Source organism: Carcharodon carcharias, chromosome 1 (assembly GCF_017639515.1).
Source record: "Carcharodon carcharias isolate sCarCar2 chromosome 1, sCarCar2.pri, whole genome shotgun sequence".
Classification (NCBI taxonomy): Eukaryota; Metazoa; Chordata; class Chondrichthyes; order Lamniformes; family Lamnidae; genus Carcharodon; species Carcharodon carcharias.
This window is the reverse complement of record NC_054467.1, coordinates 102,649,961-102,673,998: the sequence shown is the minus strand read 5'-3', so window position 1 is coordinate 102,673,998 and position 24,038 is coordinate 102,649,961. Positions and strand designations below refer to the sequence as shown.

Sequence of the window (24,038 nt, the reverse complement as noted above, 5' to 3'; positions counted from 1 at the left end):
GTTATTTAAATCCCCAAACCTTTAAAAATCAAAAAACAAAATAGGCTGCAGCTGTCAGAGTTAAAAAATCACATGCTCTAGACTGCATTGATTGACAGGCCATCTGATAGAGCTTAGAAAAAACCATTACGATCTGTTAGTGCAGTTTCTTTTTTTGACATTTCCCAAGAGCTGTTATTACAATTGAGCCCAATATAAATGATTAGCTGAGCTTCACAAGGTCCAAACATATTTATCTCAGCAGGGGGGTCTAAGTTCGCATTTTGATTGACAGTTTTAAGAGGCTATTTAAGGATAACTGTCTTTGAAGTGATTACTGAATAGAAGTTTGTTCGTTTTTATAACAGATTGACCACTTGAGGGGAGTTAAAATCTTTGAATGTATTTTATGAATGAGAGGGGTTTTTCTCTGTATCAAGTATGTATGAGTGAGAGCTCTATTAGACTGTTAGTTGTTTAATTTTTTTTCATCTCCACTTGACACCTGAGTCTGCCCATAGTAGATACTGGGCAAGTGGCTATGGAGATAGCATGGGTGATATGAGGTGGCATGGAGGGGGCATGGGTGTAGCATGGGTAGGTGAAGGGTTGTGACAGGTGAAAAGGTAGACATTCTAACAGCTTTTAAAATAACTGGGACAAAGTCCCAGGGCAGAATTTTCTACTCATCGGGCGGGTGTACGCCCGCACCGAATGAGCGTAAAATGACACACGATGATGTTGGGTGAATGTCCTAATGTCATTGCGCACTTGCACCATATTTCAGTCGGCGCATGCATACGGGAGTTGGCAGGCAGGCGAAAAGTTTTTTTGCGAAACCTCATCCACCGGCAGGATGAGGTTTCGTTCAGTGAGTTAAAAAAATATTTCAAACTAATTTCTAACATGTCCCTGCTCATGCAACAGAGTCACATGAGGGTAGACGTTATAAACATTTTAAAATTCTTTATTTCCATTGTTCAAAATCTTCATCTCCCCGAGGCAGCTTTGTGCCTCAGAGAGCTTTTCTTGCTCGCCTTCGCGCGCATGCACGAACTTGATCATTTGTAATGCTCGCCTCCTCCCCCCCTCCCCCAACATAGGCAGCACTGAGCGCTGCAGCGCGCGTTTCATACTGGGTGAGCCTTAATTGGCCTACCAGCGTGAAATCGCAGTCCGTCCCTGATCGCGGGCAGTGGTCGGCTTGCTGACCACTCCTGCTCGCCGCCTCCGAGCCCACCCAACGAGGACAAAATTCTGCCCCCAGTGAACTGAAGCGGGCCTTCTCGCAGCCCCAACTGGCACTCACCCATCCCGGTGGCCACCTCCAATCTCCTTCCAGGGCCAGTGGGCCCAACTTGAACCCACTCTTGCTTCTCTGGAGTGAAAATTGTGCATAATGGGGCATTTTATCAAGGTGGGTCTGCCAAGCCAGGAAATTTCTTACTCGAGCTACCCACCTTGGCAGTGAAGTTCTGGCCCTCTGTGTGATAAGATGTCAATGAAGAGTAATGAACAGCCAGTGGGTGCAAGAGATGGCAAAGCTAAGTGCAGAAGTTTCTGCTATCTAGGTATTGAGGATTAACCAAAAGCCAGTCAACCATTTCCTCACACAGGCGTACAATATGGGCTCACCGATTACATAGGGATCAGAATTTATATCAAAGCAGTGTTGTCGCTACCTCAACTGTATCTTGATCATTTGTAATGCTGTACAAGTAGTTCCAAAACAGAATTTGCATTTTACAATATACTTGATCCTTGTGCATGGATTTTTTATTTATACATAATTTCATTAATGCTTCCTGTCAGCCAGAAAGGAGAGGGCAAAGGAATTCAGGAAGAACAGCGCAGTTGACGGAAAGTATGCTTATAGACCTTGTTCACTGCTTCATGAGACTATCTCACACACAAACGGGCAAAAAAGGAAATTTCCAGTTTAACATATAAATCTGCAACCCATGGATTGTGTACGAAACAACATAAACCTTTCAGGAGTTAAATACATGAAACTACCAGGCTGTCACACCCAACTGAACAGCTTATTTGGCCAGGCATTACACCATTCAGTGTAACACAGCAAGTATAAGCAAATGATCCTTAACTAAAAGCTGTAGAGATATTTCAGTCAGCCTGATTGCAACATTCTAGTAAGACACCATTAACCTTCTAAGTGTTGTCTTTTTCATATTTTAAAATTTACATTTCTTATCTTTCATCAACCTGCAAACCTGATTTTCTAGAAATTTCTGAAGCTGGTTCTTATGTCAAACACTGCACAACCAAATCATTTTCAATTACCTGTATATGTTATTGAAATAAACTGAGTTGAAATTGCAGTAGTATTTCTGGAACTTTTATTTGAACCTTATTATTTTTGAACTATTGCACCGTTTGTACATATGAGCCATGAGCCAAGGCACAGTGATGTACATTCTACTCAAAGGTGATAGATGAAAATCATTCTGTTTATTAACAGTAAAATTGAGGTTTAATTGATGGTTAAAAATTAGTGATGCATTTTGGGGCTTGAATGTATTTCAAGTGCCCAAAAATTCAAAGAAAACTGGGTTTCCGAGGATCCGAACTTCTGTTTTTGAAGGGCTGAACCAACTCGAAAAATCCAAAGCTTAATTAAATTTTCAGCTTTCAAGCATCTTAAATTAATCCAAAATCAGACTTTCAGGTGCTTATTGCTATGGATAATTAGTGCAATTTGTATGTTACCCATTTGCAATTGAATCATCGAACAGTGTATAAATTCTTCTCACTGTGAATTAACAGATGAATATTGGTGTGATCTGCAATGCACACCTATCAGGCGTAGAACTATGCTACTTATGCTCCTGCTGGCAGTTCAAAGACATCTTGTAATTTTATCTTGCTGTGCAATTATTTGCAAAGCAGACCAGAATTCCAAAGATTTCTATCTCTGAATGGCGTGGACAGACAACATTCTTAATGTAAATTCACCATTAACAAATCAGCAATCAATAGCACTGCAGAATCTGCCATACAATCTCCACTATACCCTTCAACTTCCCTTTTATCAATCGCAGCAGGCAAGGAGTTCATCTGATATAACATCACTTAACAAGCAAGCAACAGCTGCATAGACACATCGCATGTCTTACCTTGTCTGGTGATTCTCAACCGTGGACTTAACAGCATCTTTGTTTCTCAAACCCTAAAGCTCAATGCTTGTTCTAACGTTATAAGCAGGGAGCCAAAGAGCATTATAAAGGTGTACTGTCAGTCTCTTCTACTGCTGGACTGATGAATAAAATATCAGGCATTCTGCTGAAAAAACTACATGTATTATTTATAATATTCGGACATGTCCATAGCGAACTTTAGGGTAAATTGACTAGAAAAAGACACTGTCGTCTCTGTGTAGTGTTTTAATTTGATTCTTCTGTCTTTGAATTCTACAGGCAGGTGGAACATTCAGAGAGCAGTACGAACAACGTTCAGATTTTAACTCCCTCATGCCTACTGGCTTTCTAACATTAGAATCCTGGCTTCTTGATTATGAAACCATTAGAGCTGAATAACCCCACTACTTGTATAGAAGTAAAAAAATATAGAATATGCTTGACTTGTCAACTATCAAACCATACCAATAAAGATGGCAATTTGATAGAGCTATGTAAGTAGTTCAAAGCACGACAAAAGAATGCATTTAAAAATCATTTACATCCACTTTTTAGCAACCTTCAGATATCCAGGATGGAACTTTCCTGGCCCAGCGGAGGTGGGTTAGGAGCTGGGACTGGGAGGAAACTTGAAAATTAGTGCACCAGCTACCTGGTGCATTCCTACCCCTGAGCAATCTTGCCAGAGGCAGAGTCGATGCAGCAGCAGTGGGTAGACAATTAGGCCCATAAAGGGGATAATTGGGAACAGATTTATGACATCGCCGGGATCTTCCTGACAGCAGACAAGTCAGGACCATTCCCACCACCACCCCCCCGCCAACGATGAGGATGGAGCACAGCAGATAAATGGAGGTGGTCTCCCAGCAGCAGGTCTGGGAAGGCATTAATGTCTTTTCTCAATCGCCCCTGTACAGACCGCTGGGATGTGATGGCCACAGCTGTGGCCACAAGCCACCCTGTGGATGGATTCCCCTCCACAGTGATGCCATAACAGATGTGGTCCTGAATGAATCTTAAATGTTCACAGTGCCACAGAGGACACTTCCATTTTGAGGTTCCATAAATGGCATCACTAGAACCCACCTACTGGGGTTGCTGGTCATTCAGAGTCTCAGGCCCTGTGATCAAACCTCCCACTTCGGGAGCCTGCCTATTGTCCCAAATTGGACAATAAGTGCAGAGTTGGCCTTTTAATTAACTGCCTCCCATAAGATTGTGACACACTGCACACAACAGACCTCACCAGCATCAGGACCTGCATTTGTTCCCAACATCCTTAGAGTGTAGAAGGTCCTGTAACCAGATTGATCTATCTTAATTTAATTGTAGCCATTTTTATATTTTAAGAAATACCTCCTCAATTATTTAAATTTTACAATAAATTTTTCTCTGTCCTTTTCTTAAAATAATTTTCTCATAGCATGATTCCTCAGTAAATTTTGTAAAATCATAAATAACTGACTGAGAGATTAACATCGAGAGATTGTGGTAACCAGCTTCTCTGAAGTAATCTGCTGAAATGAATTTATAAATAGCAGCTCCACATTCATGAGCATTCATCTTTTAAAACAAATAAGCTTTTGCTTTAGTTGTGTTGGCATCACAGACTAGTATCCATATTCCATTGACATTTATATGGATAGCACTAGTCAAAACAGGCATGACCTGCTGAGATGGTAGTCCTGATAATGAAAACTTATAAATGGAAATAATTTAAAGATGGGGCTTGAAGATTTCAAGAAATGGGGCTGTGACTATTCCTTTGGCAGCTTGTTGCACTGAGGGATTGTCCTTGGGAAGAAAGATTGTTAATGCAATGTCTTGGGGACAAATATGAAGGCATCGTGAGCAGTGCGCTTGGCTCCACTCAGTTTCTAGCCTTTATTAATGGTTTGGCAGATTTGATTTTATTTTTCTCCATGTCATCATCTTCTACAGAATGGTTAACTGCATATTCAACAAAGTAAAGAAAACTAAGTCACTGGAGGTAAATCACAGGCATTCCTCCTGCAGGATAAAGATGTCCTTTCTTCTAGTGACTCCTGTGAGGTACAGTAGCACAGCACTTACTTTACACAGGTGAAGACCTCTGATAATTCCTGGAATAAATGTTGATGAAGTACTGCCATAGTGCCATAGTATGTCTCCCGATGTGGTTCAAAAAATCTTCTTCAAACCTCCAGCAGCAAATGAACAGTAAAAGGTAATATAGCTTCAAGTAGCACGTGAAATGCCGAATAATGACTTGTTCACTCCCATCCAATTTGTCGCTGTTAGAAGAGGGGATTAGTTCAAGCGTTAGCCACGGCAATGCCATCCAGCTTCATTAATGAGTGCTAGTAGGCAATTTAAGTGGCAGTCAGCCCATAATGATCTGGCCAGGCAGCCATTCCTAGCGCAAGCTTCAACTCCTTTACCAAGCTGGTAGCTTGCGCTAAACACAGGCTAAACCAGCGTTTCAGCTTAAGACTCCATCCTGGCTACATTAGAGGCACTTTGGCACCTAGGGTATCCAACAAAAATGCCCCCCTAGTCTGTCCTGTGATTGAGCAATATAAACCTTATTGACAGGCTACACTTCAGAGCCAGGCAGATCAGTGACTCGACTAAGAACGGCCAACTCCATGTTATCCGGTACTATACTGTGTTTGAATAAAATTCTAACATAATGCTTTGTTGAAAAACTTAAGTAAACTGATGAAACAAACAAGATATTTTGTTTCTTTTCCATAAAAGAATGGAAAGCATCTCATGCTAGAATATAGTTTATTTCCCTGTCCTAATCAAAATGCTAATCTGCATAGTCTGCTCTGGCTATTCAGTACACAGAATGCTCTGCTTTGATAACTGATGTAAATATATCTATCAGTAAATACCGTCAGCGCACATATCAGTATCCAAGAAACCTTTAAATTGTTAAATGGCATCAACTCTGAAACAACAGGACAAATTGTTCTTTCTGATCTAGGAGTAATAAAGTACATCTTTTCCCCTGGGCTGAAAAGAGAAAAACAATTCACTCCTTTAACTGAGACAATTATAACATTGACAACAACTTGCATTTATATGGAACCTTGAAAGTAGAAAAGTCTCCCAAGGCACTTCACAGAGACAAACGATGGATACCTAGGCCCGCTGGAATGCACCCGTGGGAAGTGAAGACTGCTTAAGAAGCCTGCTAAAATATGTCCTCATCATACCTGCAGCTCTCATAGCCTCATTAATTACAACACTCACAGCACGCTCAGCATGGCCCTCCCCCATTATCCTGTATTTCTGCAATCACTGCACCACACTTCATGGAATATCCTTCTAACTATCCACAGCTGTTAGTGCCAATGCATGCAAATTCTGTGGCACCTGCCTATTATAATAATTTATGTATGCAGACAGTACTACCCACACTATTCATTGCCTGCACACCTATCGGGGAAGGGGACAATAACAGGAGTTCAGGATGAGACTGAAAAGCAGCCAGCAGCTTTCTAAAGGGAGGTGCATTCCGGCTGCAAAATCTGTGCTGCCAGATCTGAAGGAAATGGCTGAAGAAGGGAGAGAGCAAGCACTAAGGTTTTCTGGTGCTATACTGGAGGCCATTGTGTAGGCAGTGAAGAGCAGGGGCATCCTATTTCGTCAGGTGGCTGGAAGCTTTGCAGGCATCTACTGAGGACATGGGACTAGATAGCAAAGGATGTCAATGGCAGGAATGTTGCCACAAGAACATGGCTGCAATGCTGGAAGAAATCCAATGCTCTAACTAGAGTTGTCAAGGTAAAAAAGACTGGTAAAATACTTCCTTATTAAACAAGCCTCTTCAGACACCATGAAGTAGCTTTTGTAGTCTTGAGTATATTAACAGCAAGTCTTTATTAACAACTCTTATCTATATACATATGTACAGTAGAAGGTACAGTTATGTAGCTGACTCCATCCTCGGTCATTACACATCTCTATCCATCACTAGACTGACCCTGGCTCTGGGTGATGTGCCTTCTTACATCGCTGTGTGGGCAGTACTGTACTTAGTTCTACATTAACCCTGTATGTACCAGACCCTAATGCTACACCATCACAACTGCAACACTAACAGCTTTATTGACTACAACGTTCACAACACTGTCCTCCTCCATTAACCTCGCTGTCTTGCAATTGCTGCTCCACACTTCATCAAACATCCAGTGTGTCACATCACTCCAGCAAACTGTTCTCCAGCAATGGTCTAAGAATACTGAAGCACTACCCCAGGACAGTGGCCTTGGCTGCATGGGAGAGGCACTGCTAACCTCTCTCAAGATGACAGAATGGCATGCTTCTCCACTCCAAGCAACCAGAGTTCTTCAGTACACTGCAGCAGTCTGCAGTTGGGCACCCTAGGCCAAGCTGTTCAAGATCCAAAGTCTTCTGAAATGTACACAACAGAAACTCAGCAGCCATCCATCTTGTAAGCTGTGGTTACTGAGAAAACCTAGTGTTAGTATTAGCACTAGGGTAGGAAAAGGAAAATGAAGCCAAGCTATCAGGGCTTTCACAAGCTTGATTCTTCATCTCCAGATAGCATCCTTGATTGTTCGAGGGTTTCCAAACTACAGCTTATGCTGTGACCTGGCTATGGGACAGGGTGAAGAGGCAGACCCCAGGTCTACCTCAGCTGGAATTGGGCTTCAACTCTGTGCTGTTGGCGTTATACAATCTAGCCGTCTAGTCAACTGAGCTAAGCAGCAACCTGCCCACCCCCACCACAACCCCCAACTCCAAAGCTTTATTAGTCATATTTTGTCAATGCTGACATGATTTGTTTGATAATATTGTTTGTCGATCTGGATTTTGGGTTAATATTTGTCTTTGTAGTGGAGTGAGGTCAAGACAAGGAACTCTGGAGTGAAGGAAGGCAATTGAATGGTGGTTGTAAGAGCAGTTATGGGGATGGTGCTGTTGGTGAATGGGGTAATGGAAGAGCTGACGTTGTGTTCCTCGATGAGCTTGTCTCAGAGAGCTCTGGCAGATGGGACCCTAGTGATCATTAGCTTTGCTTCTCCACGTCCTCTTCTTTCTGCTCCTCCTCCTGGACTTGAGTCTATAGGTGATGGTAAATGTTGGTTCTTCATGATGGCAAAGTTGTGGAACATGCAGCTGATGATGTCAAATCTAGACACATGCTCAAGGGTGGACTGCAAGGCTCCTACTGAATGGTTCAGGTATTGAAAGCATTGCTTGAGCGCACCAATTGTTTTCTTGATGTTCCTTTTGACAGCATGGCTCTGTAGAGCAGCTGTGTAGCTGTACATGGATTCCTGACTGGAGTTATGAGCATGAATAAATGGATTGTCCCTTGCCGAAGCCAAAAACCAACTGTAACTTGGCAGCTTGGCAGAAACAACGGGGGCATAGTGGACTGATGCATGATAAAAGAGTCATGACTGCGGCTGCGATAATGGACACAGAGCTGCACCGAACATGCCTGATGCCAGCAGGCATGGACGATTCTACCCAAGGACTGGTGAAAGAATAATGTGGGTTCTTTGTTTCAAGATAAGACTATGTACAGATAGATTGACAGGGAGGCTAAGTATAGTACAGCTGATCTCTACCCTGCTGCTTGCATACTGACTATAAGACATGGGGCTACTACATCACATCCTTTCCAGGTAGAAATGATTGATAGTAGTATAATATATGATCCCTGAAAGGTGCGTGTACCCCATATCACAACATCCCCTTTTTGTCGAACTATAAGTTACTCTTAAAGAATCAAACTATTCACCTGCAGCAAAAGAAGATAACACTGTAATAACCTAAAAGCAAAATACTGCAGGTGCTAGAAATCTGAAACACAAACAGAAAATGCTGGAAAACCTCAGCAGGCCTGACAGCATCTGCAGCGAGAGAAACAGAGTTGACGTTTCGAGTTTGTATGGCCCTTCTTCAGACCCTCCTTATGATCAGAAGATAACATTGTGCCTGAATATACTTTATCACAGAGCCATAAATTTACAAGTTTCAGCAGTTTGCTTATCCATCCAGCTTTAGTTAAGGTATTCTTTGCTGGAGGCTGCTGTATGTTTTCAGAATGCTAGTTACAGAAGCTTTGTTTGTGTTGCATCTCAGACCATGTTCCAGTTGCAATAGAGCTACTTGGTATTTCTGGTTGTGGTATTATCCTGATTTAGCTAGCTGTTTCATCACACTGTCATGCCATCTGGTGTCCATATGTGATATGATCTTGGATCTGGCCATATGCTGATTCTTTTTGCTGGATTCCAGGTACCATCCATCCAGTTGTACTCGAACTTTCTGTCCAATGTTCAGGCTGGATCGTTCATTTCCTGCTTGCCAGTTATGGGCATTTTTCACCATCCTATGATGTAGTCCTATGACCTTCAGATTAATATATGCTACCTTAAAGATACATGCACCTCATATCACAACAGGATTTGATATTGGATCGAACTCCTCTGTATGTATCAGTATGATGGGTCCAGAATAAAGAAATTTATAGGCCTGTCTCCTTTTCCACTGAAACGCCTATTAATTGATCAATCTACTTTTCAGTTAGTGGCCTCTAATCATGTGTCACGGGGCGGAATCATCCCAGATTTGCACTAAGTGTGGTAGCAGGCGGGAAAAATGATGTTTTACCCACTGGCAGCAATGGCGGCTTTTCACACCATATCACTCCGATCCTGCTGCTTTAACTATGCATTCCCAGGAAACGTGCCGTTTCGACAGTGGGCGGATTCTCATTCACCCACCAAGCCATCACCTCACCGCCTCCTCACGCCGGGCCCCACATTTAAAGTGCAGCCATGCACATACCTCTCAGTGCTTCCAGCCCAGGACTGCTGCAGAGAAGGCATGGCCCCGAAAAGTCAAAAGACTGCAGTCTCCCGGTTTAATAACACATCCTTTGAACACCTTTTGGATGTGGTGGAGGCCTGCTGTGATGTCCTTTACCCCTGCTCTGGCTGCAAGAGGGGCAACAACATTACCACTCCGGCTTGGTGGGCAATGGCAGTGGTGATCAGTGCCAATGCTGCATAGATGAGGTTGGCCATTCAATGCAGATAGAGTATAATTGGTGTCATCCATGAAGCCAGGATAAGGGAACCATCTCATCACTCTAAACTCTCACACTCAAGCCCATCGCACATTCACTGGCATCTCACTCACTGTCAGCTCAAGGGACATCAACATCCATTCTCACATACACGCCCTCACATCTCCATCTGGCCTCATCTCCTCTGGAGACTTCCTCCTTAGCCCTCACCATATTGAGCCCACTTGCATAAATCAACATGTGCCCCCACACATGCCCTGAGATACCCACCTTCCCCAGTACAGCCCTCGCCCTGCAGTCTCTACCTTAGCCCTGCAGCCATTGAAAAGCCACCCACACCTTATGGCTGATCTGATAGGTAGAGCTGCCCATGAGCCCCACTAAAAGTGATGTGGGTGCTGTCTGTGAAGCCTGGCGCTGATGGCTGTGAGTGCTGCCCGAAGCAAAGTGGGCAAATGAGCCTTGAAGTCCAGTGAAGTGCAACCAGCCAAATACATACCTTATATATGCTGTTGTGAAACATGTCAGCATGCAAACATGCCAACATACTCGGATGATCCAGCTTGGGGGGAATGATTCTGGGGACTGGCCTTATAATGATATTCAGGTGCATTACAATAATATTCCCGACATCCAATGGCAGGAAACGCGGCCTGCCACTGATGGGCAGAGCGGATGATTGCAAACTAGTTTCACAACATCATGAAACCAATTTTTGGCCTTCTCACCATATTGTCCGCTCACGCCGCCAAACATGCCCGATGCCAACAGGCACGGAAAATCCCGCCCATGATCACGTGAGCAATTTCTTAATCATTCCTCAAACAACTCATTTTTACTTACTTCAACTGCCCTACATTTGCCTTTTCCTCTTGGGCTAACTGCCCGGTTCAGTGTTTATGAAGTGATTTTATGCTTGGTGTCTAGTCTGCTCTTTATTTGACCCTGTCTCTGCTTTGCACCCTTAACAAAAATGTAACCATAATGCGCCGAAGTGGTTCAGATGTACATCAATGGAAGGCACTCTGAAGATAATTCTTCAAACCTCTCTCATCCTCAAAAATCCTCACAGTGTCATCTGATTTAACCACATATACAATAGAAGCTGCTCATTCACTGTGGTCTACCAGGGAAATGATTCAAGGCAATCCTATTTTCTGTAATTGTTCCTCCATGGCTCTTTTAGCTGCATAAAAAATGAGGCTAGGTTTGAAAGAGTTCAAGTATTGCTACTTTCAAACTGCCTTTTATACTTCAAATAAATCCAATCTAATTTTGAACACAGCTTCATATTTCAGCCACAGCCTATGTATAACATCCAATGCTACATTAATCCTGGACCAGTGCATGGCTTTTCTGCCAACATTTTCCTATTTGTCCTTTGTTCACATTTCTAGGTCCAAGATCGAGTATTATTTACCTCGTGTTACCCTTAGATTTTTTACTCAATAATGTCATTCTTTCATGAGCATTTACATGAAATACCAGGCTAGAAGGATATAGCTCAAGGAAATAAGTTCCATTCAGAAATTAGACTTAATTCCATTAGCATCATTGCCCATGATTAAAGTCTGTATTTGGAGTTTTGTTTTGATCACACTGGTTGCTTCAGCATAATTTGCCCAATATGGGTGTGACAATGCAGAAGCTCACAGAATGTTAAGATCAAATTCTGTGCAGCACAACTTGAGTTTCCATGATCCTTGGTGTTCGTTTTAAAAACATTCGCTAGAAGTCGACACTGTCCACAAGATCGGCCATTCCCCCAAAGTGAATTAGTCACTGGTGGGAGTTTTGGCTAATTGCATTCATTTGCAAGCCTTTGAGGAAGCTCCAAAAATTAGGCTGGTGCTTTTGGGTGAAAGGACACAGACATTTTGAAAAGGTTTGAATGATTTTTTTTAGAATGTACTAAGGAACTGATCAGTCCACTCCAATCTAATTTCAAACTAGTTTAATATAATTTTTGAAAAGTCACTTGCAGTCATTTATATATCATCGTTCCTTCACTGTCGCTGGATTAAAATCCTGGAACTCCCTTCCTAACTGCACTGTGGGTGTACCTACACCGCATGGACTGAAGCGGCTCAAGAAGGCAGCTCACCACCACCAAGGGCAACTAGGAGTGGGCAATAAATGCTGGCCCAGCCAGCCAAGTCCACACCCTGTGAATGAATTAAAAAAAAATTGGGTTCTTTATCAGCAATGGATTGACAGGGTGATTTAAGATGCTTATTTTTTGCTATAAACCCCATCTTCAGCTCTATTAATCAAACTTTACCAAGTTATGACTTTTAAATATCGTCTAAGGCAACATTTTTCTAATGGGGTCCCAATTGTGATGACTCATGACAGATTTTGCAACATATCAAGAAGTAAATGGGTTAAAGTGGATAGTTGAGGAAAAAAACACTTTTCAAATCAAGTGCATTTTTGGGCACATTTTGTGCCGAAATCGCCAATTGTGATTAAAGCAGAAACTCTACCTCTGTTGTTTCAGCGGCAGTTGCTGGTAGCCAACTCAGGGATATCAAATTTCAAACTGTTTGCCCACCTTCCAGCAGGAAGACAGGATGTCCAAGGAGGGTGGGCTATTCAGTAGAGGGTCAAGGTAGTCGGGGAAGGGGAGGGCAGGTGTTGAGGGGGATGACCCAGAGTGGCACAGGCTTGTAGATCACTCCTGCCTTTACCAGAAAACATAAACACAAACTTCCTTCAGCTAAACCACCAGCTAATGCTGGGAGGACTTGCTTGAAGAACACATGCCCAGTTCTTACCTCATGTATATCATGGGACTCTGCTTTGCTTTTTTAGTCAGCTCAGTGCCAGTTGCCCAGCAGCGAGTTCAGGGAATTATGCAGCAGCCGCAGTGATGGTGGGAATGGGCAGAAAGTCATTCTCCATCATTTCCGGGATGCTACTGCCCTGTTTCCACTCAGCAGAAGGCCTCAGAATCCAAGTATTTTGCTTGTTTGCCAGTGGTAGATTTAATCAGCTCCTAATTTCCACAATAAGTAAAGCAATGTGCTCGTGGCAAAACATTTCTTGCTACACATTTCTTCCCCGCACTCCCAAAAGTACAGATCAATTGAAAATCTATCTACATTTATATCTTACATTACTCGAGCTTAGCTGGTTTGCCTCCTTATATTGATCTCATGCTCAACCATCATCTCGATTTAAGGTCATAAAATCTATTCGGCATAGTAGGTGCCCATTTGGCCCATTGTGCCTGTACTGGCTCTTTGAAAGAGCTATCCAATTAGTCCTGTGCTCAACTCATTCCGCAGAGTCCTGCATTTTTTTTCCCTTTCAAATGTATATCCAGTTCCTTTTTGAATGTTACTGTTGAATTTGTTTCCACTATCCTTTCAGCCAGTGCACTCCATTTGTACTTATCCTTAAAATAACTTGTAATTCTGTTTGTAATCAGATAATAATCCTGTTCTCTTTTTAAAAAAATCAAATGACATGGCATTAGCTGCCTTAGCTGGGAATCTATGTCTAATACTCCTAGAAAATAAATGTGTTCTAATTTCAAATCTTACCTGGAAGAACAGACAGTAACACGGACACGGGAACACATCCAATGCGATCCAGCAAAAGAAATGCTATGTCTGGACTTACCCCAAATTGACACCCATCATTCACAAACTGCGCTTACGCAGATAATTACCAGAATGACTCATTCAGTTGCATAACCCACAGTCATGAATAAACTATGCAGGCGCTGTTGGGAGTGGATATTCTTTGGTAAATCACTATGCTGATTAATGTGCTGCCGCTGGTGCTATACTTAAAAGAACAGTTGACCAAAAACCTATTCCTGGTAATCTAATATGCCTTGTGAAGGATTTCATTCATAAAGGGTCAGAAAGTTGTGGGCCACTGCTTTTTCACTCTAGCTGTGTAACCAAAGGTCCACCCCACTAACTCCAAAATCATGGTATGAGTATTATATGCAGACACAATTCGCTAACTTTACATTAAAAAAATAGACAATTTCAAAATATCTTAAAACGTTTTCCCAACAGAAAAACTTCAGCATAAGTGAACTTATAACATCAGCATCGGTGTTCAAATACTCTTGGGGTTGAGGCAGCCTGTGATGGGTAGCAGTAGTGACATTTCAAAATAGAATACAGTTACAGGGCGCTGTGGGCTCCGCACCCTGGTTAAAAAGTTGGGGGGAGGCCCACTCATGGTCCCCATGACTGGCCTGCAGCAATTTAACACTGAGAGCAGTGTTAATCATTTGAAGGTGAGATGTCTGGCCCTTTCTCAGGAGGAAACCCCAACTTAGAGAGCTGACAATCAATCAGATTGGTTGGCAGCTCTGTAGTCACAGCACCACAGTGAGCTTTGGCCATTGCTAGGACTACAAGCAGTCTCCAATGCTGAGGAACCTGGACTGACAGATAACCCCAGGATCGGCATCTCAGTTGGGGGCGGGGGTGGGGAGAGGTGGGTAAGTGAACTGGGGGGTGGGGGGGTGGTTCAAGAGGTCAGTTGGGAGGATTAAAAAGGCTATGGCCTGATGGGAATTGTGGGGGGTGGGTGGCTGCCTTCATTCGGCCCATAGGGCTCCCAAAGGAGGTTACCCCCACCTTGCCCAATATGAGCCCAGGCAGCTAAAGCTGATAGGCTTGGGCCTCCCCCTGCCATGGGTAAATGCTGGCAGCAGTAGGATGAGGTCACTTAAGGGCCTCAATAGGCCCAAGGGCGGCTCCCCCACCTTCCGTAAAATTTCAGACAGTGCGGGGGCAGGTGGATAGGCGGTGGGAAGGCTGTCCGCTGGATTTTACGAGCCCCACCCGCCTTTCAACCCGCTGGCGTGGAGCATAAAACCCAACACATGATAGCGGAAGTAAAGCTCATATTAGGAGAACCATTTGGGTAATTTTTTTGATTTTGTATTGCTAGTGCCCACTAGCTGGATTCTCCTGCTTATTAAATATATTCAGCAGCAAGTACCACTTCGGGATCCTAAACAGATCTGCAGAGCACCTTCCAGTGCAATCCTCAGGGATGCCGCCTCCTAATTGGCTGTCTCCACATCTGCTGTCTCATTAAGGATGCCAGCAGGTTCCTGAGGCCAGAGGCCCAATCAGAAGACCTGCAGCAATGTCAGGCCAGCAATGTCCACCCGGGCGTTACTGGGGCAGCGAGTACAGGGAGGACTCATCATGGTTGTACCTCTTGAAGAGTGATTAAACTTCTGAAAATGAAGAGGCCTGAAGCTGGTAGGGCCATCGAAGTGGAAGGGAACCTCTCCAGAGGATTCATTTTGGGTGTGGCTGCCTCCTTTCATCCCCACCAACCCATCATGGGTTATCTGGTTCCCGTGGCCTCCTAGCTTGTCACCAAGAGATCTCTGTGGAGCTTCCAGGTTCGGCACTCTGTAGAAATCCGCTCCAACACTGTTACCCACCTACCCCCCACCTTTAGGTATTTAATTGGTCTTAAATGGCTGCTGGTGCTGCCAGGCAGGAATTGCTTCAAATGCTCACCTTCCTCCAGCAAGATCAACCAAAGATAGGAACAGGTTAGGGCTCCAGCCCAATATCCTAATGTCCAATTTTACTCATAGCTCTTCCCACAAGCCCACCTCTGTGGGATTGGGGTGATACACCCACTGAGAACACAAACTGCAAATCCAAGGGCGAGGTGGGCAGGATTGCTCAGGTGGTCCAGGAATTCTTAAATACCCGCCCTTCAAGTGCTGCTGGAATTTCGGGGGTTTCAGGTTCTAACCCAAAAGTTATGCCCCACCCGCCTTAACAGCATTGTTTTTCCCACCTCTGAAATTTCGGAGCTAATAGATTTTCTAAAAACAGCATGTAAGAGTGGTTATGAAGCGAGAACATATTACGCCTTTTCTGTTATTACATTTGGCTTAAAGGTGCTTAAAGTACTAACGTTTGCTGTTTATGACGTTATTAACTGCTGGGCAGTTTGCAGTACAATCTGTCAATCACTATCAATGTCAATTTGACTGCTAACTGTAGGCTGATTGCCAATTTTCTCTCCTTATTTTGTCTGATCTCTGTCATGTAGTGCAAATGCAGCAAAGATCAACAATCTGAGGTGGAATTAAAATGTCTGTGGTCATGCTTTAGTGCAAAATTATTGATCACTCATGGTTGCTGCATTGAAATGAGTGGCAGGACACAGTTTTACCCAACAACAACAAAACCAACATGCAATTATAAAGCACCTTTAATTTAGTAAAACCTTCACAAAAGCCTTATCGAGCAATCTTTGGCACTGAGCCACATAAAAAGTTCTTGAGGCAGATGACCCAAACCTTGGTCAAAGAGATAGATTTCAAAGAGTATCTTAAAAGAGAAAAGAGAAGTAGAGAGGCATAAAATCTAGGAAGGGAATTCCAGAGTTTAGGACCTTGGCAGATGAAGGAATGGATGCTATTGGTGCAATAACTAAAATCAAGGATGTACGACAGGCCAGGATTGGAGGAGTGCAGGTATCTTGAAGGGTTGTGAAGCTAGAAAGATTACAGAGAAGGAGAGGAGCTATGCCTTGGCAGGATTTTAAAACATCTGCAATTTTCCATCTAGATTCTTTTTTTAATTTAGTGGAAGAAGGTGGTGTCATGGTAATGTCACTGGACTAATAATCCAGAGGCCCAGGCTCTGGGGGCATGGGTTCAAATCCCACCGCGATAGCTGATGGAATTTAAATTCAATTAACTAATCGGGAATTGAAAGCTTGTCTCAGAAATGGTGACCATGGCGACTACGACTGATTGTTTGTAAAAAGCCATCTGGTTCACTAATGTCCTTCAAGGAAGGAAACTGCCATCCTTACTTGGTCAGGCATTCATACAACACCAGATCCACAGCAATGTAGTTGACTCTTAAATGGCCTAGCAAGCCATTCATTTCAAGGGCAATTATGGATGGTCAACAAATGCTAGTATTGCCAGTGACAACCCACATTCCATGAAAGGATTAAAAAAGAAATTAAATTATCCTGTTGATCAGGTGAGGGATATTAGTGCTCTTGAATGGATATCTCCCCATCTATTTCAGGCACCCAGTGCCAACATCAAACACTAGCATGTTAAGCGGAATACAGCCATAAGTAGTTTCCTCTACTTTGCCCCACCAACTTACCTCAGCTCTATTTTTTTTGGAGAACACCCCATACTAGCACCAGTGTGACATTTTTTCCCATTTGCCACAGAAACCATCCTGTAGCCTCTGAGTGAGATTACTAATTAATGCAGAACTGAGGCAGTGTTGTGCCATTAGGCCTTGGCCAACTAAGATTGAGACTGCCCACACTAACATCACCTTGCAGCCAGCAGAGTGAGGCATACACACTATCTTGGATACTTTAATGGTGGCAGTCAGTATTTTAGGGATTCAACCAATAAATCAAGGTTTTCTGATGATGACCGATGCAGCCCAATCCCCTCTCCTTATAGTTCCACTCCCACCTGCTAATGCATTGAACTGAGCACCTAGCCCTTCAGGGCCATTCCCAGCAGGAATTCCAGGGATTATGGCCTTCATCTTTTAGGTGGGAACTGTCATGTGGGAGGAATACGCACAGTATCTGCAGGCCACAGTGCCAATAATTAGCACAAGAGATGGTGCTGAGCGTCATAGGGCTGGATTTTACAGGCACTGCAATCCCCGCACCCTCCAACCAAAATTGGGTGGGGAACTCACCCACAATTCTACCCACAATCTCAATGGTTGCCCCACAGCAATTTAATGCTGGGAGCAAAGTTAATTGCTTTCAGGTGAGACTCCCACCCCTATCCCAGGAGGAATTAAGTCCCGCCTTAAAGAGCTGCTAGGCAGTTGGATTTGTCAGCAGCTTTGTCATCCCAGCAGTGCCAGTGGCAGAGGTGACAACTGCTGCAACTACAGGTAGTCCCACCATGCCAGGGAGCCCAGGTAAGTCTGGGGTTGGGGTGATTGGGGAGGGGTTTGGGGGCCAGATTCAAGGGGCTTGGGGGAAGGTTAAAGAGGGAAGATGAGCTTTGTGGGGCATGTCTCTGATCGGACTAGGGGCCTGCTAAAGCTGCTGGGCATCTCGCATGTTGTAGACCTCCCCCCACCGCAAGTAAAACACTGGCAGTAGCAGGATGAGGCCCTTAAGTGGCCATTTAATGGCCTCAATTGGCTAAGGGCAGGTAGACTGCAAGACACTTAACGTGACTTCCCCTGTAAAGTTTTAGACAGATCAGGGGCAGGCAGACCACCCATTGTATTTTATGTCGCTCCCATACCCTCCCTTCCCCACACACCTTCAAGCCTAGTGGCAGAGGAGCATAAAGTCTAGCCCAGAGAACCAGTAGGGTACAGATGGATGCCATTTGGCCCATTAAGCCCATCTGGCTCTCTGTAAACAATCCACTCAATCCCATACTCCACCTATATCCCCTCAGGCCTACATTTTTATCTCCCCCAAGTGTTCATCCAATTTCCTTTTGAAATCACTCAGCGTCTCCACTTCCACCACCCACCTAGACAGCAAGTTCCAGGTCATTAGTACTCACTGTGGAAAAAAGTTCTTCCCCACATTTCCCCCTCAGGAGGAAAGGATCCAGCCCAATGTATTGGCAGATACAGTCAGATAGGGAGCAGGATGGAGCAGGCAACAAGCAGGTAACAAGAAGGGCAAAATGGATGCCATGAAGGAGAGAGTGAATAAGGGAATGAAAGGGAGAAAAAAGGGTTTTCAAAGCTGGGAATTGTGCTTGGGTAGGATTGGAGGGAGCAGTGAGAAGAAGCTGGACATGATTTTATGGGGCGGAGAAAGGAGGAGGGTGGCACAATTAACAAAGAGGAAGTGATAAGTACAACTGCCAGTATAAACTGGATGGAAGGCAGAGAGTGCCAATCTGATGGAAGAAGAGTGCTAGTTAGATCTTGGAGCGGGGGTGGGGGGGGGGGCGGTGTTGAAAGCATGTGCAGCTTTCTAGCGTGTATTTTTAATTTTCACTTAAAAATAGAGATGCCACAATGTCTGGAATCAGTGGTGGGAATATCCATTGGAGTTTAGAAGAATGAGAGGTGATCTTATTGAAACATAAAAGATTCTGAGGGGATTTGACTGGGTGAAAGGATGTTTTCCCTTGTGAGAAAGACTAGAATTAGGGGACACAGTTTAAAAATAAGAGATCTCCCATTTAAAGATGGAGATGAGGAGAAATTTTGTCTCTCAGAGGGTCATGAGCCTTTGGAACTCTTCTCCACAGAGAGCGGTGCAGGCAGGGTCATTGAATATTTTTAAGGCAGAGGTAGATAGATTCTTGACTAACAAGAGAATCAAAGTTTTTGGGGGTAGGCAGGAATGTGGAGTTGAGGTCACAATCAGATCAGCCATGATCTCATTGAATAGTGGATCAGGCTCGAGGGGCCGAATTTCCCTGCTCCTAATGCGCACGTTCATATTTATGTTCGTATGAATGGTTCTGAAGAAAGACACTTGGTTCAATGCATTAGCAGGAAGGGGTGGGACTAAGGGGAGAGAAGATTGGTCTGCATTGATCGATTGGAAATGGAAGAAGAGAGCCAGGTTAAATCAAGGGAAGGGAAGTATCAATATGAACTGGGAGGATTGGAGAACAGAGTGTCTCTATGAAAGGGTATGAAGTCAGATGGATTGCAATGCCTCTCTAAGAGAGATCTGGAAGGGTAGAGTGCCTTTTTGAGCTGGGACAATTAGATGTGGCCATGTGACTACTGAAAACCTGCTGAAAAGCCAAACGCTACTTTCATTTTTTAGATTAATGAACTAACAATTGCAAAATAAAGAGTGCTTAAAATTAACCAGAATGAATAATGTTTTATGAAATAATTCAAAAAATATTCCAGGAGGGAATGTCTTCAGACCACCAAGTGTGTGATGTCAACATCTGACTCTCCTTTTACATTCTCTTCAATAACAAGTATAGGAATACTCTACCTACAGCTTAAATTAAAAACACTGATCGAACTATTTGTTTCTACATCAAGCAGTTCTTCAATTGGTGAGGGTTGTGTCATGTTCTTTTGATGTTGCTGATAAGCTATTTTGCATGGGTGTAACATTTTTCTTCTGTGTTCTCTTTAATGTGGTTGTTAAATCATTTCAAATAAACAAGAAACCCTCATTTGATTTGACTAGGATCAAATCTTCCTATCAAACTTACTCTGAGACTTACTCTGCAAAACTTCATATAAAAAATAACATAAGGTAAATGCTATGAAGCTGTGCTCCTGTCTTGGAGCATTGTCTGATAGGAGCCTGAATTTGAATTGGGCCCAGAGGACAGGCCCGCTATCCACAGTACTCCCGATTTATAGCTGATTCATTTTAATGACCTTGGGCAATTTGACCGCTGCACTTGATTCCCCAATCCACAATCCCATCAAACGAGGCTCCACACCACTTGCTTCAATCTGAAAGATTTACCCTAATAACTCAACCCCTGCATTGAAACCATTTCATTTACAGAAACATCTCTGCCTCTGCACTGAAACCCATTCTTTGAAACAAAACATTTTGCAACTACACTTTTCCACCAAAACTGGGTTCTTCTTAAAAATATTATTGCCTTTTTCTTTGCATTGAAAACAATATTTTCAGCTATATTTCCAGTAGGTTCAGAGGTTGTGGGTGTTGCTCACTTTATATAATAGAAACTGAAACACAAAAACAATGCCTTTTTAGCACAGGAGGGACATTGAATTTAGGCCCTCTCAGGGCTCAATTTATACAATTCTCATGTATCATTTTCTTCTCGTTTCCAGTGTCAGGCCATGCAAGGGGTTAGGCTTGCACCAGGGCATATCAGAAGTAGGATAATGGACTGAATCCAGAATGACTGATATGTGCAGGTTATTGAAGGTGGAAAGCACTTTGTGTGTACTTCACCTGTATGATGCCTAGGTGCGAGGGGGCAGGGTAATCAGCCTCAACACATTCTCCTACAGTAAGAAGTTCAAAAGTGCATGCAGCATTCCAGATGTGGCCTAAACACTTCTTGTAGAGCCAGTGTGACCTCTTTGTTTTTGTATTGAATCCTCCTTATAAACTCCACAACCATAGTTGATGTTTTAAATGTTTGTTTTTAACTTGTCCATCCACGTTTTAATGATATGTGTTCCTGCACACATAGGTGCAATTACTCTACTACTATGGTGAAAGATGTACTGCTTAAGATATAATTATATTCTCATTCCCATTTGTATTTTCACTCCCATTACCCCATAATTTATAGCATCAAGTTGCATCTGCCATTTATCTTTCCATTGCTCTAAGCTGTCTTCGGCCCTCATATTGTCTCCTTCATTCTTCCTGGCAACTTGCTACCCTTCTTACTTTTATATCAACATCAAACTTTGTTATCCACCACTGTATGGCTCAGCTCAAATCATTTACACATAGAAATTTCAAAAAAATTGGTCGCCACTCCCATCTCAAGACACCCTAATAACCACTGCTGCCTTAACATAGTGAAGCTCAATGCAAACTGGAGGAACAGCACCTCATCTTCCGACTAGGCACTTTACAACCTTCCAGACTGAATACTGAGTTCAACAATTTTAGATCATGAACTCTCTCCTCCATCCCCTTTCCAATCCCCCTTTTTTCCAATAATTTATATAGATTTTTCTTTTCCCACCTATTTCCATTATTTTTAAATGTATTTCCATCCATTGTTTTATCTCTACCTTTTAGCCTATTTCGATCCCTTCCCCCTACCCCACCCCCACTAGGGCTATCTTTACCTTGCTCGTCGTGCTTTCTACCCTTAATTAGCACATTTCTTAGCTAATATCACCACCGTCAACAACTCTTTGTCCTTTTGTCTATGACATCTTTTGGCAATCTCCACCTATCAATCGCTGGCCCTCTATCCAGCTCTACTTGTCCCACCCCCCCTTAAACCAGCTTATATTTCAGCTCTCTTCTATTTTTCCTTAGTTCTACTGAAGAGTCATATGGACTCGAAATGTTAACTGTGTTCCTCTCCGCAGATGCTGTTAGAGCTGCTGAGTTTTTCCAGGTACTTTTATTTTTGTTTTAGATTTCCAACATCCGCAGTTTTTTGCTTTTTATTAAAAAAATACTCTTTCATTGGATATGAGCATTGCTGGCAACGTCAGCATTTAATACCTGTCCCTAATTGACTCTGAAAAGGTGGTGGTGAGCTGCCTCCTTGAACCGCTGCAGTCCATGTGGTGTAGGCACACCCACAGTGCTGTTAGGAAGAGTGCCAGGATTTTGACCCAGCGACAGTGAGGGAACAGCAATATATTTCCAAGTCAGGGTGTGGAATGGCTTGGAGGGGAAATTCCAGATGGTGGTGTTCCCATGTGTCTGCTGCCCTTGTCCTTCCAGATGGTAGTGGTCATGGGTTTAGAAGGTGTTGCCAAAGGAGCTTTGATGAATTTCTGCAGTGCATCTTGAACATGCTGCACACTTCTGCAACTGTTCATTGGTGGTGGGGAGAGTGAATCTTTAAGGTGATGGATAGAGGATGGAGTGTTGATTAAGTAGGTTGCTTTGTCCTGGATTGTGTTTAGTTTCTTGAGTATTGTCAGAGCCACACTCATCCAGGTAAGTGGAGAGTACTCCATCGCACTTCTGACTTGTGCCTTGTCACAGTGGATAGGCTTTGGGGAGTCAGGAGGTGAGTTACTCACAGAATGGTACTTTTCCTTTTATGTCAGTGCTCCTACTTTTCTCAAGTTTTTAATATGTTGCTTAAAACTTTCTGGAAGTCTACATAAATGTCCTAGACTATCCCCATCTATACTTTTCATTATTTTCTGAAAAATATTCTATTAGCGAGTAACAATTCCATATTGACTATCTTTCATCAGTCCTGCCCTTCCAGGTACTCATTTATTTTATTTCTAATTATAGTGTCCAGCAATTTTCTGATGACTAATGCAATGCTAGTTAATCAATAGTTCTCAGCCTATCTCTTTCTACCTTTTTGAACAGAGGTGCAACATTTGTCACTTTACAGTCCTTCATCATAATTGGATAATGTGATAGGTGGCTAGAAGAACAACATCCAGTGTTGTGGTTGCTGCCATTTCATTGAACATTTCCGAGCTTGTTGATGTTAATGCTTAAAGGAAAGCTCGCCATGCAAAATAAATTGGCCCCTTGCTTTTTATTTGAACAGTGAAAGGAGTTAGAGGAACCATGCACTCTTTTCTTAACGCTGTTGTGTTCAAGTGATTTTGATGTGATTGAGATCTGCATTTCTGAAGAAATAAACATAATTTCAAAAAATCACACAAATGATCAATCCAGCAATTCTTAATTTATTTTTCAGATTCAAAAGAAATCTGCTTACAATGCGTTTGAGTTCTGTTGACTAAAAAGTGATGTGAAGGTAAGGGTTAATAGTGAAAAGTTGCTGCTAAGTTAAGATTTCTTGGCTGGGGTAAGGTGACAGAAAGGAATCAATCAATGAATTGTGTGGGGAGATCAAATAAAAGGAAGAAAGCCATCAGAATTTGAATCTGAAAGTTATCCCAAAGAAAGAAAATGAGCAGAATTTTACAGGCCCGTCACGACATCTCGCAAATGCTTCTTCAACATTACTTCCCAAATCCATGACCTCCACAACCTAGAAGAACTAGGGCAACAGAAGAGTGAGGAAACCATCACCTTCAAGATTTGTTCCCAGTCAAACACCATGGGCAGAATCTTCTGTTTGGCGTGCAGGGGTGGGCCCCACACGCCAACCCGTAAAATGACGCGCAGAGATGTCGGGCATGCGTCCTGACATCACCGCGCGTCATTCTGATCTCCTGTTCGGCGGGCGCGCACCAGAGTCGGCTGCACGCCGAACTGTCAAAGGC

At 43.1% G+C, this 24,038-nt stretch overlaps 1 protein-coding gene across 2 annotated transcripts in view; it reads right to left on the bottom strand.

The window, feature by feature from the left end:
• The window catches only part of arhgap24 (Rho GTPase activating protein 24), a 545,136-nt gene that overhangs the window by 501,665 nt on the left and 19,433 nt on the right, over window positions 1-24,038 (bottom strand). The window contains exon 1 of one of the 2 annotated variants that reach the window (XM_041194121.1): window positions 13,740-13,755. The exons of the other annotated variant lie outside the window; for it this stretch is intronic. The gene's annotated coding sequence lies outside the window, so the exon portion shown is untranslated. Of the gene's footprint in view, window positions 1-13,739; window positions 13,756-24,038 lie in introns of those variants that run through there. 2 annotated transcript variants of the gene reach the window in all.